The 17803-nt window shown below is 43.0% G+C and overlaps 1 non-coding gene across 1 annotated transcript; it reads right to left on the bottom strand.

Moving 5' to 3' along the window:
• Nucleotides 1-9134: 9134 nt before the first annotated feature.
• LOC127665334 (U6 spliceosomal RNA) lies at nt 9135-9239 on the bottom strand. The gene has a single exon (XR_007973380.1). It is a non-coding gene; the product is annotated as a U6 spliceosomal RNA (small nuclear RNA).
• Nucleotides 9240-17803: the final 8564 nt, after the last annotated feature.

Raw genomic sequence — 17803 nt, forward strand, 5'->3', positions numbered from 1 at the left:
AGCTTACCAGTTCAGCTAGGTGGCTGGCCGGCAAGCCCCAGCAAGCCCCAGGGTCCTGTCTGTACCCTTGCAGTACTGGAATTACAGGCCTGCACCACCTTGCCCAGCTTTTTACATGGGTTCTGGAAACTGAACCCAGGACCTCTTATTTGAGCTGCGAACACTTGACTGACAGAACCATCTCCCCAGCCCAACTGCACCTCTTGATGGATAAAGTCCTCTATAGGATGTAGCCACTAGGCCATCTGCACTGTCTGGGTGGTCCTTTTGGCCTGTAATGCTGAAGCAGATGGAAGTGTGGCAGAGCATGGTTCCCAGGAGTGCCCTGTCTGGTGTTCATCTCTAGCTCCCTGTTCCTCACAGCTGCCACCAGCCAGCACTTTGTGAAATGGGAGAGGTGTCTTAGGAGACAATATAGTCCTTATTCATCTCTGCTTATAGAAATAAATAAGGAAGCACTGCTAAAATAAAAGGGTAACCTCTCAGCTCCTAAAAAGGTCTTTGTTTTAATGCCTTGCTTAAAACAGAGAGAGAACATTTAGATCATTTGCCAAGATGTAAATGCCAACCCAAATACTACTTACATGGAAATTTTGATTTTTTTTCCCCTTGATTAGAGTTCAGAGTTCAAGATTTTCTTTTTTTAAAGTGGAAGCAGAAAAAGAGTTGTGAAATCAGCTAACGCTAGGTCGAGTGTAATCATTCGTTTACTTCCTGCCAAACTTCTACTCTTTAAAATAGATTGCTGAGCTATAATTTTAAAGCCTGAACGTAGTGCAGCGGGACTATAGAAATTGACTCTAAAGGTGAAACTGGGAGAAAATCAGTTATGGCTCTTAATACCTCCAGCTTAATTTAAATGTTCCAAAGGAATTTAAATCTCTCAAACTTTCAACACTGCCAACTACATTACAATCTAAAGAGCAAAGGCGTCCCCTTTCATCAGCTGCTACGAAGTGATGTCTGTATGGACAGCCTCTGCATGCTTCCAGGATCTATAGAGGCTTGGAGTCTTCAGGCTAGCTTGGCTTTTTAAAAAAAGATAGCCCTGGGGCATAGAGAGAGAGCTCAGTCAGTAAAGGGCTTGCAGCACAAGCGTGAGGACCTGAGTTCAGATCCCAGGACCCACATGTAAAGTTGAACACTGTGGTACTGTGCCTCACAGTGAGACCCAGTCTTAAAAACTAATGTAAAAGAAATTAAATTAAAAAGGAAGAGAAAGATGTGCTTACTGATTTAGAAAAGTAGGAAATCCATATTTCTTGCTCTTTTGCTCGCCAGGCCTGAGACCATAGCATCAGCTTTCTAGGAGAAACTTAATATCTAGGCTTCTAGCCACAGTCCAACACACTTTGCCCTCCTCACTCAATAAGATATGAAATAAAATATAAAAAGGCTTCAAAAATCAAATACTAATTGATTAAAATAGGTATATGCATCAGTACAGAACATGCAAAGATTTTCTTTTCTCGCTATTCCTCAAAAAATACAGTGTACCAAGCACTTATGCATCCACGTTGTATTGGATTCTGTAAGCAGTACAGAGTGATTTAAACTGTGAGTAATGACCCCATGGCCCCAGGGAGCAAATGAAGATCATCAGACAAGCAGCAAGCCCTTTCACCCAGCCAGCCATAGTCTTGACTTTTTAATGGTTTCAGTGTTGCTGCTGTAGTTGTTGTTGCTGTTGTTGTTGTTTGATGCTGGGTCTCGTGTCATTCAGACTGGCCTTCGAACTCAATATACAACTGAGGAATGTAATCTTTAACACTTGATCCTCCTGCCTCTACCTCCCAAGTGCTTGAATTAAAGTCTTGTGTGGCCACACCCAACTAACCCAAACATGTGTACCAGCACCCGCCTGTGTTGTGGCTGTGACACCATGTGTCCACATTGTGGACATATGGCCCGGGGCCATCCTACCACAGAATGCCCACTGCATTCTGACCACAGGGTACCAACGGACTCTCCCTCAGACTCCTGGGCTCAGATTTGAGGCCTTGCATATGTAGAACAGAGCATTTTACAGTACAGAGATTCTGCTCTTTCCGAAACTAACAGTGTATTACGCTCCTACTGTCATTCTTCAGCAAGCAGCTACCGAAGAAGCACATCTTTCAACTGTGTTACGTTAGTATATTTGATTTTTAAAATTGCTGCTTAAAAAATGGCCAACTTGGAGTTTTATAAAAGATGGTTATTAAAGAAATTATGTTTGAAGTTAGTAGAGACTCTGCAACAATTTCCAAGAAGCCCCTAAATATAGTTCTGTCATTTTCTATCACATGTTTTCATGAAGTGGCAGTTTCAACATAGATGATAATCAAATTGAAATATTGATCAATTCTAAAAATTACAGATGCTCTGTGTCCTGCAGTATCAAATATCCAGTCAAGATTGAATTTCTTACGTAAAAATAAACAAGCACACCCACCTCATTACTATTCACATTTGTTTTAGTAATTGTAAGTGACAGAATTTTGTGCATACATATGTATCAAAGAATTGTTTTAAAATAATTTTTATGATTTATTATCAGTAAATGTTTAATTCAGATACTTGTTTCATATCCCTATATACCTAATGTTATCTTAAAAATTTATCTAAAATGTTTAATTTAGATAACTTTTTAGATTGTTTCATATCCCTATATACCTAACGTTATCTAAAAATTTATTGGCTCTAAGGAGTCATGAGAGAAGGCAGCTTTGGAATCCCTAACTGAAACTGGATGTGAAGGCGAGAGAGATGGCTCAGAGAGCACAGGCCCCTGCCACCAAGCTGGATGGCCAGGGTTCCGTGACCCTCAGACCCACACAGTGAAAGGAGAGAACCAACTTCCAAAATGTGTTCCCTGAACTCCATACACATGCCTTTCTGCATGTGAACTATCAGTGACGTTTCTCTGGAGCTCTAGGAATCTGTATTCAGGGCCTTGCCCTAGCCAATCCGGGGACATTTTCTGATTCCCAGCATTCCTCGCTTCCCCGAGCTGTTTCTTCACACTATTTCTGTGATATTCAACACACAAAAGCAGACATGGGACATATTTGGGGTGAACGTATTCTCCTCCCCCATGGTTTTCAAATCTCCAAAGTCAAGAATTTCTTAGAGCTACACACAACGGGAGACACCGGGATGTAGTAACATAAAGTAGATATCCCTGTGTGGCATATTTAAACATTTTAGTACATTTATGTAATTATTGGTGTATGTACACACACACACACATACACACATACAAGCACACACATACACACACACACAAACATACACACATACAAACACACACACACACACACACACATTCTTTTAGAGGACAACTTATGGAAGTCAGCGCTCTCCTGCCAGGTGAGTTCTAGGGATTGAACTCAGAACGTTGAGTTTGGCAGCAAGCACCTTTACCCGCTGAGTCATCTCACCAGCCCAAGCAGCACATTTTTAACCACACACTGTATTCCAGCAGTCAGGGGGATGTGCTGATTGAGAATGTGAGATTGTGTCAGATAAAGGAAATTTTTATTAAAAACCCAACCAAAAAACCAGCCTTTCACTCTGATGTGCCCAGTGTTTCATTGGGCACATTGTCCTTCCTTAAAAATAGAGTTTAAGGATGGGAGAGAAATGTATATCAAATAAAACATTATCACTCTGCCTCTTGTCTCAAAAGGATGTTGCTGGTTTATGATTTACTACCAGTAAATGTTTAATTTGCATAACTATTTGATAAGATCATAACCAACAATAGAAATGTAACCAGACTAGTGAGGTAGGGTTTTTGCACACACAAGTGAACTTTTGACTGATAGTAAACTTTGGCATTGGAGGGAAATCTGCACAGGCTGGCTGTGCTCTCTTCCGGCTCAGTGGTCAAAGTTCAGGTCATCACGGAACTTTCAAAAAGGACGGGGGACCAATCGGAAGGCACTGAGCACAGAGGCAAGAACCACAGTCAAGAGGTTAAAAGGCAGAGAAGGCTTTATTGTGTGCAGCAGGGGAAGAGGGCTTTTCTTCTGGAACCTACGCGTGTTCTGATAGGCAGGCACATTAGGGCATGTGTGAAATCCTGAGCATGCTCTTCCCAAGGTCATCGTTCAGGAAGAAAAGGTGGACACATTCAGGGGCATGCTGTGCTCAAAGATCAGGGAGTTCATGTTTGGAACAGTAAAATGGTGGACAGGAACATCTCTGCACATGCTCTGCTTGCTTTATAAGATGGCACCAGGAATGCTTCTGGGCAATGCTCAGCTTCCTCCAAAAACCTTTAGCTGAACAAAAAGAGAGGAGTCTTAAAGCATGCATTGATATAGGAAGTAACCAGCAATGGTGCCTGCCTCACTTCACAGTTTAGAGAAGGGCCTGTGCAGGCTGGCCAGCCATGCCCTCAGGCAGACATGCAGGCCGGACTAAGCAGAGACAGTCTCCCTGTGCACTCTGTCAGAACCATGTTTTAAAAATGTCTACCAAGTTCCTACACTATGCCAGTCTCCTCCCTCGAACCTACAGCCCAGAACAAAACCTGTCCATATCCAGCTCCTGGAAACTTCCTTTTGAAGGGACCCAAGTACAGGAAGGAACACAGATAGAAATCCATACTGGGTAAGTTGATGCAGCAGAGAAAGTAAAACAATCATAGAGGCAGGATAGCCGTGGCAAGAAAAGAGATGCTGTTCACAGTGGGTAGCAAGGGTGCACTTCTCTGTGAGAGACGTTTTAATACACCAGGTCTTCATGTTTGTTCAACAAGCATTTTACTAAGTGAACCATCTCCCTGGCCACTGCTTTGTTTTGTTTTACTGCTTGTTTGAGACAGGATCTCACACAGGTTAGGCTGGCTTTGAACTCATTGTGTGGCTAAGGATAACTTTAAATTCCTGATCCTCTCACCTCTATCTCCCAAGTGCTGAGATTTATAGGCATGTGCCACCATCTACTGTGTAGTTGCTAATAAAGCCTCATCGTGGTTTGCCCAGCTCTGCTAAATTTGCTGGTTAGAACGAAAAGCCTGTGATAAACATGAGGTTGTGTTGACATAAGCGTTGAACTCATCTGCTGCTTTGGAGATATGTGGCCTGGCCGGTAGAGCTCAAATATGAAGTGTTACACCGTGTACTAGCTGGTTTTGTGTGTCGACTTGACATAAGCTGGAGTTATCACAGAGAAAGGAGCCCCCCTTGAGGAAATGCCTCCATGAGATCCAGTTGTAAGGCATTTTCTCAGTTAGTGACCAAGGCGGAGGGCCCATTGTGAGTGGTGCCATGCCTGGGCTGGTGGGCCTGGGTTCTATGAGGAAACAATCTGAGCAAGCCAGGGGAAGCAAGCCAGTAAGCAGCACTCCTCTATGGCCTCTGCATCAGCTCCTGCCTCCAAGTTCCTGCCCTGTGTGAGTTCCTGTCCTGACTTTTGTTGGTGATGATCAGCAATGTAGACGTGTAAACTGAATAAACTCTTTCCTCCCCAGCTTGCTTCTTGGTCATGATGTTTTGTGCAGGAATACAAACCCTGACTAAGACAACCGGGTCGTTTAGAAGAAGCAAGTGTCGCACTTGGGAGCCCCCATGCATACGAGACTGAGCTCTGTTCTTGGGCAGCGTGTCTTGGTCTTGGGTTTTATTGACATCTGAAAAAGCATCGAGCCATTTCTCTATAGATTTGCCTGCTATTCTCTTAAGGTGGAAAGAAGGACATAAGTATCTTCAAGGAAGCATATGTGAATGACCTCTAAAACTCACACATGCAGAGAAGCAGAGGAGATGAGCTCACCTGTGCAAAGTCTCACTTGACGGACAGAGGCCTCCCTCCCATGCCACCCTCCCCCTGCCATGCTGCTTGTTATGTGACCAGGATGTATGTTCCTTATTACTTCTTTCAGGAAAAGTACATGCTTACTCCAGGTTACCTGCATGAGTCAAGTGCTCCTTAGCACGCCATGTTCTCCTCCTCGCTTTTTACAATCCTCGTGGTGGGTTATAATACTGAACGGCAGATCAGTCCTGCTGTTTGAATACAGTCTATTTATTACTGACAATTACTGTAGGCTGAAGAAGTCATAAATAGGACAGACATGGCAAGAAGAGGCTATGTTTCTGTCGTGCGTCTCCTCGTAATGATTCTATTCTGTTCACCACCTCCTAGAGAGAGGAGAAAAATTGCAGAGTGCTGAAATTGTTGGTTTCTAAATAATTTTTAACTGGTGTCATACAGTGTGGATTTTATGTCCTGCTCGGACATTTACTAGTCTGAAGCACTGTGATCTAGTTATTAAAGTGGTAAATCTGGCACTTTACCCTCAGCTTTGTGGTGACGTAAGGCCGATGAGGCATTTTGCTCTTAAAGTAGTTCTCTTGGCCGATGGATGAAAACCACTTTCTCTAGTCCCATAAAGCAAGCATCCATCTGTCTGTGGCCCGGTGCTTTTTTTTTTTTTTTTTTTTTTTTGGTGCAACCTTGAACAGTAATCGGCTTTCTTCTAGAAAATAAAAGAGATTGGATCTAGGTGTTGCCTGGCTCTTTAAGTTTTCATCCATCTTTAGGTCCTGCCCAGACACAGGTCTTAAAGAATACAGCCTCTTTATTACCACCGTACCTTACTTCTTCCGTTTTACCTCATCCTCACCACTGATGGGCAGTGAAGTTGTCCCTGTCTTGCTTAGCTTGGGCTGCTAACATAAAAGGCTGAGAAGCTCAAACAGAAGGGATTCCTCACTGCTCTGGAGGCTAAGGGTCCAAGATCAAGATATCAAGATGCCAACAGATTTGATTCCTACTGAGGGTCCTCTCCTGGCTTATGAATGTCTGTGGTATTGGTGTGCCCTCACTTTGTGCAGAGAATTAGCTCTGCTCTTGTTTTTTCTCCTATTCTCTCTCTCTCTCTCTCTCTCTCTCTCTCTCTCTCTCTCTCTCTCTCTCTCTCTCTCTCTCTCTCTCTCTTTCTCATTCGATCTCTGTATGCATATGTGTGTACGCATATTCATGCACATTCATGTGTATACACATACATGTATATGTGGACCCATGTGTATAGGCTTGTGTGTGTGCATTATCATAACTGTGTGGAGTTGTGTGCACATGTGTGCACATGTGTGTAAAGGCCAGAAGACAATCTTGGGTCATTCATCACAAGTTATTCACCTTCTTTATTTGACACCAGATCTCTCTCTCGCCTGGGACTCAACAGATAGGCTTGTCCAGCTGGCTGTGACCCTCCAGGATCTACCTGATCTGTTTTTCCAATACTGGGATCACAAGCACATGCCACCAGACCAGGCTCTTTCCTCGAGGGTTCTGGGCATGGGACTGCGATCTTAGGCTTACAAGACAGGCACACTGCTAACTAAGCCAAATAAATCACTAGACCATCTCCTCTTTTCTCATAAAGGCCTAAGTCACATCCTGGGTTCCTACCCTTATGAACTAAATCTAAATTCGTGTTGTCAAATTGAGGATGGTATTATAGCATGAGTTGGGGGCATAGCACCAACCTCTAGGCCATAGCAAGCAACAGACATGGAACAAAGAACCTGCAAGACTGTTCTACACAGTGTGCCTTAGACTTCTTGCTAAGGTCCAAAGCTCTGCTTATAGCCACCCTGTCTCCTTAGGTGTTAAAGATGGAGAGATTTTCACATGATGACTGCTATGTACTAAATGTGTCCTTTTCAAAGTCAGGTCAAGGCTCTAGTCCCTCATAAATAGGATCATAACTCTATACCAGAGACCTCCCCTCCCCACCTCCCCAAGGCAGCTGCCTACAAGTGAGAAGAGAGACCTTGTTAGAACCCGGGCAAGCTGGAACTCTGAGTTCAGACTTCCACTCTTCATAGCCATGAGAATAAATGGCTATTTAAAATTCTTATTTATGTATTTGGAGAGGGTATGTATGGGTTGTGATGCATATTTGGAGGTCAGAGGGTAACTTGCAGGAATTGACTCTCTCCTTGCATGGTGTGGCCTCTGGGGACTGCACATAGGTCACTGGCATGGCAGGAAGCACCTTTCCTCACTAAGCCATCTAGCCAGCCCTAAATGGCTATCTTTTATGAGCCACTCAGCCTATGTCATCTTATTATGGCAGTCCAAGTAGCTAAGCTTAGTAAAATGGGATAGGTTGTCAGGCATGCTCTTAAGCATTAACAAGATGGAAGTTGCCCCTCTAGTATTGGCAGGTCTGTGCAGAACTGGTCACATTTAGGCTTGCAGGAGAGTTAAAAAGACAAAAATAAAATTCAAATGCTACACATAAAAAGTGACCACTAGACCCAAACAATACAATGTATGTAAGAGAGATGGATGATCTTGTATTGTTTAAGCTAGAGTCTGCTGGGGTATATATTCAATTCAACCTTTTTTAAATGCTGAAGATTTTGGAATAGGTATTTCTCTCTTCCATTATATTACATAGCATGCAGAATGCAGAATGCTGGTCATTTGAAGCATTTCCTTAACTCTAAGCCTAGTGATATGCATCTTTGACATAGCTGTACTGTAGATGTGTTTTTGAAAGGTTCAGAGAGATTTCTACATGTGTTTTCCTCTCTTGGATCCGTCCTTTCAAATCCTTCATAGTGTTACTACCCAGAAATAAAGTAGAGCACGTAACTGGGAAATACAAGAGTCTAGTTACTCATCAACTCATTAGCAGGATGATCTATGAGTGGCTTTCTATGCAGAACGGTACCCAACTGGAGTGTAAACCAAGTCATAGACATATGGCCCGGGTACAGCTCATCACGCTGTGACAGCTCTTTTCTGTCTTTTCTGCCAAGGGAACTCCCCTACCCTTTGAATGCCATACTGAATGGCATCTTTGAAGCTCCTAGGTCTATGGAAATTGTGACTAGGTGAGAATCAAATGCAGGGAAAGTGCATAACATACTGTTTTGCCCACAATATCAAACTAGATGTTACTTTAGAAATGAAGACAAATCTTTAAGGTCTAAAAATGTCTCTGAAAGCAAAGAAGTCTAGACCTTAGATGACTTGGGAATGAAAGAAGCATTAGGAAATATTAAATACTTGAAATTTAAATATTTGAAATCCTCATGGGTAGGGGATGTCAAGACAAGACCTTTTGGGGGAGTGTAAACCAATATACTTTATTTAATACTACAAACAGATAATAGGAGTTGAGATTGCAAAATGTGGAACGCTTCACGAATTTGCGTGTCATCCTTGCGCAGGGCCCATGCTAACCTTCTCTGTATCATTCCAATTTTAGTATATTGCTGCCAGAGTGAGCACTCAAGACAGGATCTTATTGTATCATATGGTAGTGTGTGTTTGGGTGTGACGTGTCTCTCATAGTCTCTGCTAGGATGAGACCTCACTGGAGAACCTGGGTCACTGATGTTGGGCCTTGAGGTTCCTTAGTTCAGCCTGTCATCTCTCTGTTTCCCCTCTACACCCATGCTTCTGCTTGGTATGAAGTTTCTTGCAGTGGTGGGCTTTATCCCCTGAAACTCTAAGCCAAGAGAAAAACTTCCTCTCATAAGTTGTTCTTGAAAGGCATTTGGTTACACCAATAAGAAAAAAGACACTAATAGAGCGGCCTGAGCTGTTTGGACCATAGATGCCAAGGGCCATTCATTCATGCAACAAGGATGGACTGGTTTCAGTCTGTGTCTGGTAGCATGGTACTAGTACTGTTCGCGGATCTAAGGATGGACAGAGAACAAAACAGATGAAACACATCCCTCTGTGAATATCCTTGTCTGATACACAGAAACATACAATCCAAGAACAAACAGAACAGTGTAGTGATTGGACAAAAACAAAGCAGAAAATAAAGCTGTGGCGAAGAATGTGTGGGAACCATGGTTGGTGGCGTGCATCCTTCACAATCCAACAACAGCATGGCCAGTTGGATTCTCTTCCTGGGAGAAGTCCTCTGCGCAAGGCAACTTTCTAATTAGGGCCACTATGCTGTGACCAAAGAAAGTTGTGGAGGAAAGAGTTTATTTACTCTTCTAACTCAGTGTTTATCATTGAAGGAAGTCAGGACAGGAACTCAAACCGGGCAGGAACCTGGAGACAGAAACCGACGCAGAGGTCGTGGAGGGGTCCCTCTTTCTGGCTTGCTCCACCATGTCTTGCTCAGGCGACTTTCTTATGAAACCCAGGACCACCTAGGTGCCCAGGGATGGCACCACCCACAGTGAGCTGAGCCCTACAGCAGAACCTTATGGAGGCATTTTCCCAACTGAGGTTCCTTCCTTTCAGATGACTTGAGCTTCCTTCAACTTAACATGAAACTAGCCAGCCCAGTCAGTCAGTAATTGTTCTTTTCCCAGTGTTTTGTAGTTTACAGGGTATCCGTACTCTCCACCCTGTGTGACTGCAGCACCAGTGCTAAAACTTTCAGAGCATTTTGCTCTGTAATCCCTGCAATGACATTTCAGCACATATTAGCTGACAGGAACCCGAGGCTTGGTGCCTTGCTTCATGTGGTCAATTGTCGCTTCACCCTTTGGATCAGCATCTTATAGAAATATTGCCAGATTTCCTAGAAAGGGTTGTTGATGGTGTGTGTGTGTGTGTGTGTGTGTTTGCTTATTGTTAAGGGGTGATGCACGGTGCTGATCCTGGCAGAATGAAGAGTCCAGTATTACCCAGTTCTTCTCTTTTGCACTGTATTGCTAACCACAGATTCTATTTGCTAACAACACTTTCACTTATCCCTTGGGAGAAACCAGTGCCACCAAACAGTACTCATAAATATCAAACTCCATGACGGAGTGAATTCTGGTGCAGGCAGGGTTGATACAACAAATACTCTCCACCCTACTAGACAGAGAAAACAGAAAATCTGAATCATAACCAGTCAGTAGTGGTTGTTGGGTGGATTGTTTAAAATTTAGAATATTTGTTTGTTCTGAATTGGCAATGAATGTGTTGTCTAGGCAATGATTAGCACTTAATTTCCCCATTGGATATTTCCTCCAGAGCAATAAAGACAAAGATCCCCAAAATCTAGACATCAGGTTAACAGGACTGGCCAAGGAGGGGTAAAGCCCAGGAGGTCAGGGGCAGCAGGCAGCAAGGACTGACCCATGTGGACTTAGCAAGGCAGAAGTTATGTCCAAGGTACACAGTCTACAGGCAGACTGGGTACCAGGCAGACTGGAGTGAGCAACCCCTAGTGACAGAGCTGAAAGCCTCTCTGAGACACATCCTCTGGGGAGGAGACATATAAGCAAGCTCTTCAAAAGGCCTTCCTGACAGGTCTATGGGTGACCACACTGAGTCAGAAAATCATAGAACACATGGGGCTGGCTTCCATCTTGAAGAGAACTTTTCTTTTCTACTTGACCTGAAGTCCACGCCTTCAACAGTGGCAAGATTCAGACAATGTTGGGTTTGTTCTCCCAGCACAGATTACTAGTGTCGGGAAGCCACAGTGCCTGAGCCAGCTGCCCTACTGGAACTTTTTGTTCATAACATCTGCTTTCTGACTTGGGAGTCAGAAAGAACCTCTGGGGTCAGGGGTCCAAGGGCCTGCAGGAAGTAGGGCTTCCCACCACAGCAGGGTCACAGGTGACAAGGCTCCCGGACCGGAACTTTCCAGCATTGGAGATTGTTCCCCACAGAAAGATATCTACCTGTGACACATCAGGACTGTATACAGCTCTCCCTGCGGTTGCTCTGAACTCCACCCTCTGTAAATCCCCCTCCCCAGTACCTATCTACCTGTGCTGGCCCTCAGGCTCAAACCAACAACAAAGAACAACTCTGTAGGTAGCTTAGGCTGTTTTTCTCCCTGTTGGGTCTAGGCTTAGGGAAACTAAATACCACAGTCCCATGTACCATCAAAATTGGTCCTGAATGTGCCCCAACTATAATGGTTGTCACCTTGATATAGCTGGATTTCATCCCTTCCCACAGTGTAGTCCAGGGAACTCAACTCAATGTAGTGCCTCAGATGTGTTATGAATATCAGGGTCTTATTGACACATGATGGAGCTGTTATCTCATTAACTTTGTGAGGTGGTTTATTCCATATTCCAGTGCTGCTTTTGGAGATTAATCATCATATTTTAGGCCCCTAGATTCTAGCCGATGACATTCAAGTTCTTTGAAAATCACTAACTGCTTGTTTGCCCTACAGATGTGTGCTTGATTTCATCAAACCTTTATATAATGCTGTCAATTTTATCTTTTTCTCTCTTCTAGTTGTTTGGCTCCTTTTTTCCCCATTTTTTTTTGTTTTTTATTTTATTGCCACAAAACATTCTGATTTGTAAATTTGGCCAATGGCTTAAAACAAATATTTATCACTATGTAAATAGACATAATATTTTGGTACACAGCCAGAGACCAGTAAGGCTTTCTTTAAATGATAGCTGTTGCTCCTGCTAAAATTACCAGATTTCACAGATTGGCCTTGATAATTAATAGTACCTTGATAATTAATACTATTAATGCTGTTGCTATTGGGAACATCATTCATCAGTAATAGTTTTATATTATTTTCTTAACTGACACTTACAGCTACTTTTTTTGAGACAAGTGTTTCACTATACAGCTCAGGCTATCCTAAACACATTGTATAGCCCAGGCTGTCCTCAAACTTGCAATCCTCCTGCCTGAGCCCTCGAATTATTGCTGCATGCCTCCATGCCCAGGTTAGTAGGCATTCTTCATGTGTGACTGCGTGCCAGTTACAATCCCTCTATGGTAAGCAAATAGATTTTGCTTTGTTCTCGAGTATTTCATGAGAAACTTTACAAAAATCTCTCACTGAAACCAAAATATTTTCTTCCCCATAATCGTAACAAAGAGAAAGAGAGGCCAGTGTGTACCCCAACTTTAGGCAACCGAGCTTGGGCTGTTTACCATGAAGAAAAAATAAAACCAAAACAAAAATGAGAAACATTTGGCCCAAGGCTTTTTTTCTATATATTTTTTTATTTACTTTACATCACAATCTCTGCACCCCCTCCTCTCCTCCAGTCCCACTATCACAAGCCCTTCTCCCTATACCCCCCCTTCTCCCCAGAGAAGAAGAAGACACCCCTGGGTACCATCCTCTCTGAACATCAGGTCTCAGCAGGACTAAACCACAGCATCCTCTCCCACTGAGGCCCAGTCAGTCAGTCCAGCTGGGGAAAGGGGACCCAGTGGCAGTCAGAGACTCTCCTCTGATTGTTGGGGATCCACAAGAGTGGGAATAACTGCGCTAACTTTGATTAGATTCTGAAGTCATCGCTTTCACTCTGTCCTCAGCAATGTGAGCACCTTTGAGCCTACATCACCAGGAGATGTCACACGGCCACTCATCTTTACTTAGACTTCTGCTGTTGAAACTATCAAAAATATGCGCCTTCCAGCAAATGGGAAGTGAACACAACCCTATCAGTCCAAAGCTGCTAACACTCTGAGCTCATAACACCATGTGAAGTTGCACAGCTGAATGTGGGAGTTACAAAAGAATAAATAAATAAAAATAAAAGAAGGCACGTGCCTTTAATCCAAACTCTCACAGGAGGTAGAGAGGAGCAGATCTCTAAATCTCTGTAAGTTTGGGGTCAGTCTACTCTATATAGTGAATTCCAGTACAGTCGGGACTTCATAGAGAGACCCTGTCTCCAGAAAGAAAAGAGAAAGAAAAAATTCAATTTAATAAATTAATTATTGTACATACATATTATAAGTACATAACACATTACTTACTAATAAATAAAACAGAAAAGGGAAATAAAATCATTTAATTATGGAGAACAAAGATTTTGATATTCCCCACATGTGAGAGAAAACACCCAGGGTTTTGCTTTGTACTGACGAGCAGGAAAGGCTGACAATACTTTGTGAAATCTTCTTCACACTTTGTGTTTTTATCTGCGGGTTTTCAGGCTTTGGTTGGGTTCTGGGTCTGTTTGTACTTGTTTTACCTAAAGGAACTTAACAATTCATCTCTGCATTTGCAAACTCCAAGTAGCCCTGGCCGGTGGGTGAGAAAAAAGAGTACACTCTGGATGCTAATGTCCTTTAAGTCTTCATCTTCTTACACACTTTCGTAAAAAGACAAGATTTCAAACCAGATTGTTTTTTTCTCCACGAAACTCCCGGAGGTGTCTACATCTGGCGTTGCTGGTGAATGACGCTGGCAGATGAAGAAGGCAGAATCATGTGACATGGCTCTGTAGCTGTGACAGGGTCATACATGATTAATAACTGGTTTGGAAAGAAGCTAAAAATTCAATAAAGCACTCATATATTTTACTGAAAAAGATGTATCTCTTATTTTTTTCCATTAAGCCTTTGAAAATCAAAATACATTCAATAATTTCATCCTCTTAAATGAAACAAAAAAAAATGTAGGGTAGGAGAAAGGAAGCAAAGAAAAGTAGAGAGGGAGGGAGGGATGGAGGGAGGGAAGAAAGGAATTGCCGTTTTGTTTTCTGTCTGAGGGAGAACCCAGTTAGTCTGGGTTAATTTGTAAACATTGCAAAGTATGGCAGCTGAGATGAGCCAGCATTTGCTGAGCTCGTGGTTGTGAACAGCCGTGATTTAGGCCGTGCTCAGCAGAGTTCTGGTCTGGTGCATCTCTGCTCTACCGCCAGTCAAACTGGCAACTTAGACTTTCTTGCCTCACGGAGCCTGGAATGAACAACCAGGTGAGGCATCTTCCGAAGGCTGCTAGCCTGTCCTCCAAGCCTCAGACAGAAGCATGAAAGGCCTTTACCCACCAGAAGCTTGAAAGGCCTTCTGAACTGGCAATATTGTTACTTCTTTCACAGTCATTGACCAAGGGAAGTCTGAAAACCAGTGTGTATTCAAAAAAGGAGGGACAAATAGACTGTGTGTGTGTGTGTGTGTGTGTGTGTGTGTGTATGTGTGTGAGAGAGACAGAGAGACAGAGACAGAGAGACAGAAAGAGAGACAGAGAGACAGATTTCATAGTTTTATTACAAAGAGTTGGAGGAACAGGGGACTGTGACTACTTTTGTGATTGTTCCAAGAATGTATTAAGAACACTTTTAAAGCCAGGTGTGGTGGCGCTCACCTTTAATCCCAGCACTTGGGAGGTATTACCAGGCAGATCTCTGAGTTTGAGGCCAGTCTGATCTACAAAGTGAGTTCTAGGACAGCCAGGGCTACACAGAGAATCTCTCTCTCTCTCTCTCTCTCTCTCTCTCTCTCTCTCTCTCTCTCTCTCTCTCTCACACACACACACACACACACACACACACACACACACACCAAAAACAAAAAACAGAAACTGACAATCAACCATGACTATAACCAAATTTTCTCTTTGGACATGAGTTTCATGTTTCTGGCAATTGTGAAATCGATTTTACAGCAATGCAGGAACGGTGCTGGGGGTGGAGCCTGGGGCCTTGTGCATATTAATCAAGTGCACTACTGAGCTACCTCCTTGTTCTGAGGGTGATCTGGATGGAAAAGCATGCCGTGTAATTCATGTGTGGTTTCATTTTGTATTCTTAGCCAGGACATCCTCCTTTTTAGTGCCACAAGCAAATAGATAAAGAAGACAGGCTTTTGTCCCAAGTTTTGTGCTGGGTTTTATATCACCATGGAATAAAACCTATCACAAATGATGGAATAATAGAGCTGTTTTCCATTGCTTTGCCCACAGAAGAGCTGTTAATTTCGGTGTGTTGGCAAGTCCATAACAACAAACCCATCTCTCAAATAAGCACCAAGAAGAACCAGTACTGCTTATTAGGAATTCAGTGGTCAGAATTTTCTAGCTGTTACTTTATGTCTCATTCTGACCTCAACTGTTGTTTCTACATTTTTAAATTAGTTCATTGTCCGTGGTGGAGAAAGAAAGATGTTGTGGCTGTGGGAAATGGGGGCTTTTAGGTGGTGCTGATGAGACTGGAAATAAGATCGCTCATTGCGAACAGCAAGCCACATACAATACAGAGAGCAATTCTATGTCTAAGCAATTACCAATGAGAAATTCTCACACAGTACAGAGCAGACGCACAAAGATGTCTGTTGGATTCTTTGGCCTATGTGTCTCCTCCCGGGACATGGTTAGTGAGCGTGTGCAGTGTCTATATGCTACTTTAGAAATTACATAAACAACAGGGGACACAGTCAGCAGAAATCTTTCTTCTACAGAGTTTACATTCTAGTGGAAGGAAATAGGAAATGAGCAAAGTGAAAGGGAAAGATTCTCCCAAGTAAATTGTCGACAAATGGTGTAAAGAAAAAGAAAAGAGAAGAAAAGAGTAGAAAGTAACAAGGAGAAAGTTAAAGCTTTAAATAGAGCATCCTGGGAAGATCACTGAACACGTGATCACAGTTACAGACTTAGGGTGGGAGAGATGGCTCAGTAGATAAGAATGCATACTATCTTCAGAGGACCCAGGTTCTATTCCTGGTGTCCACGTTGAGTTGCTCATACCCACACGTAACTCCAGCTTTGGGGGAATTCAACTTTTCTGGATTCTATGGGCCCTGCACTCGTGTGCACATATCCATACATATTACATCTGATTAAAAATAGTAGAGGTACAGATTTAGCATATCTAAACATATCTAAAAATATTTAAGTAAACATATTTAACTCAAAATTTTAACATGCAGTGGATCTTTGTCTTTGTAAGTACATGCAGTATGACATACTATCAATTTCATTGTCAAGTGTATGAAAAGTTGAGTCATGGAACAGATTGAATACGTGCTGGGAAAGTGGGTGGATGGCTGGGAAAGTGGAAGGCAAGCAGAGGGGACAGGGACACAAAGATGACTTACAAGGACTTGACTCTCAGAGAGAGAGAGAGAGGGAGAGAGAGTGTGTGTGTAAGAAGAAGAAGAGAAGGAGGAGGAAAAGAAGAGGAAGAGGAGGAGGAAGAGGAGAAGAAGAGGAGGAGGTAGAGGAAGAGAAGGAGGAGGAAGAAGAAACCACAATCACACAGAGAACCTAAGCTCAGTTCAGCTGATGAAATCTATATATGTCAGTATTGATGAATCTCAAAAATATTTTGTTAAATGAATAAAAGATGGAGGGAGACAATATAAGTTGGCAGATATTTTGAAAGGTTTATAAACACAAAACATGTGTGCTATTTATGGCTGTGTATTTATATGGTAAGAAGATAAAAATATATTTGATAAATACCATGTCAGGGCATGGTAATATTCTGGGGAGGTAGAAAGAAGGAGAAGTGTGGATTTAGTCCTCCTCTTCCTCCTCTTCCTCTTCTTCCTCCTCATCCTCTAAAGCCTAAGGCAAATTAGGCCAGATATTAAACCGGAATAGTGGCTGCGTAGGAGTTCAACAAATTATCTGAGCTCATCTGAATGCCGGTAACTCCTCATTGTTTAAAAGGTTGCTTTAAAAAAAAAATATATATATATATATATATATATATATATATGATGACATGGAAATTTAACAAAAGATCAGGCATGGTGGCATGCACCTAGGATCCCACCACTTGGGAGGCCAAGGTAGGAGAGCCTTGAGTTTAAATACAGCTTGAGCCACATAGGGAGACACCCTTCTCAAAGGAGGGAAGAAGGGAGGGAGGAGAGGAAGAAGGAAGGAGGGAGGAAGAGAGGGGGAGGGACAGAGAGAGGGAGAGGGACAGAGAGAGGGAGAGGAAGAGAGAGAGAGGGGGAGGAAGGGAAGGAGGGAAGGAGAGGGGGAGAGTGAGGGACAGAGAGAAGGGGGGAGAGAGAGAAAGAGAGAGAGAGAAAGGGAGAGGGAGAGGAAGGGAGGGAGGGAGGAGAGAGAGAGAAAGAGAGAGGGGGAGGGGATGAGAACTGTAGGTGTTTTTTGTACTCTAAGGAACTTGTTGCAGCGGGGAGGTAGCCTCTGGCTGTG

This window comes from Apodemus sylvaticus, chromosome 14 (assembly GCF_947179515.1).
Source record: "Apodemus sylvaticus chromosome 14, mApoSyl1.1, whole genome shotgun sequence".
NCBI classification, from domain to species: domain Eukaryota; kingdom Metazoa; phylum Chordata; class Mammalia; order Rodentia; family Muridae; genus Apodemus; species Apodemus sylvaticus.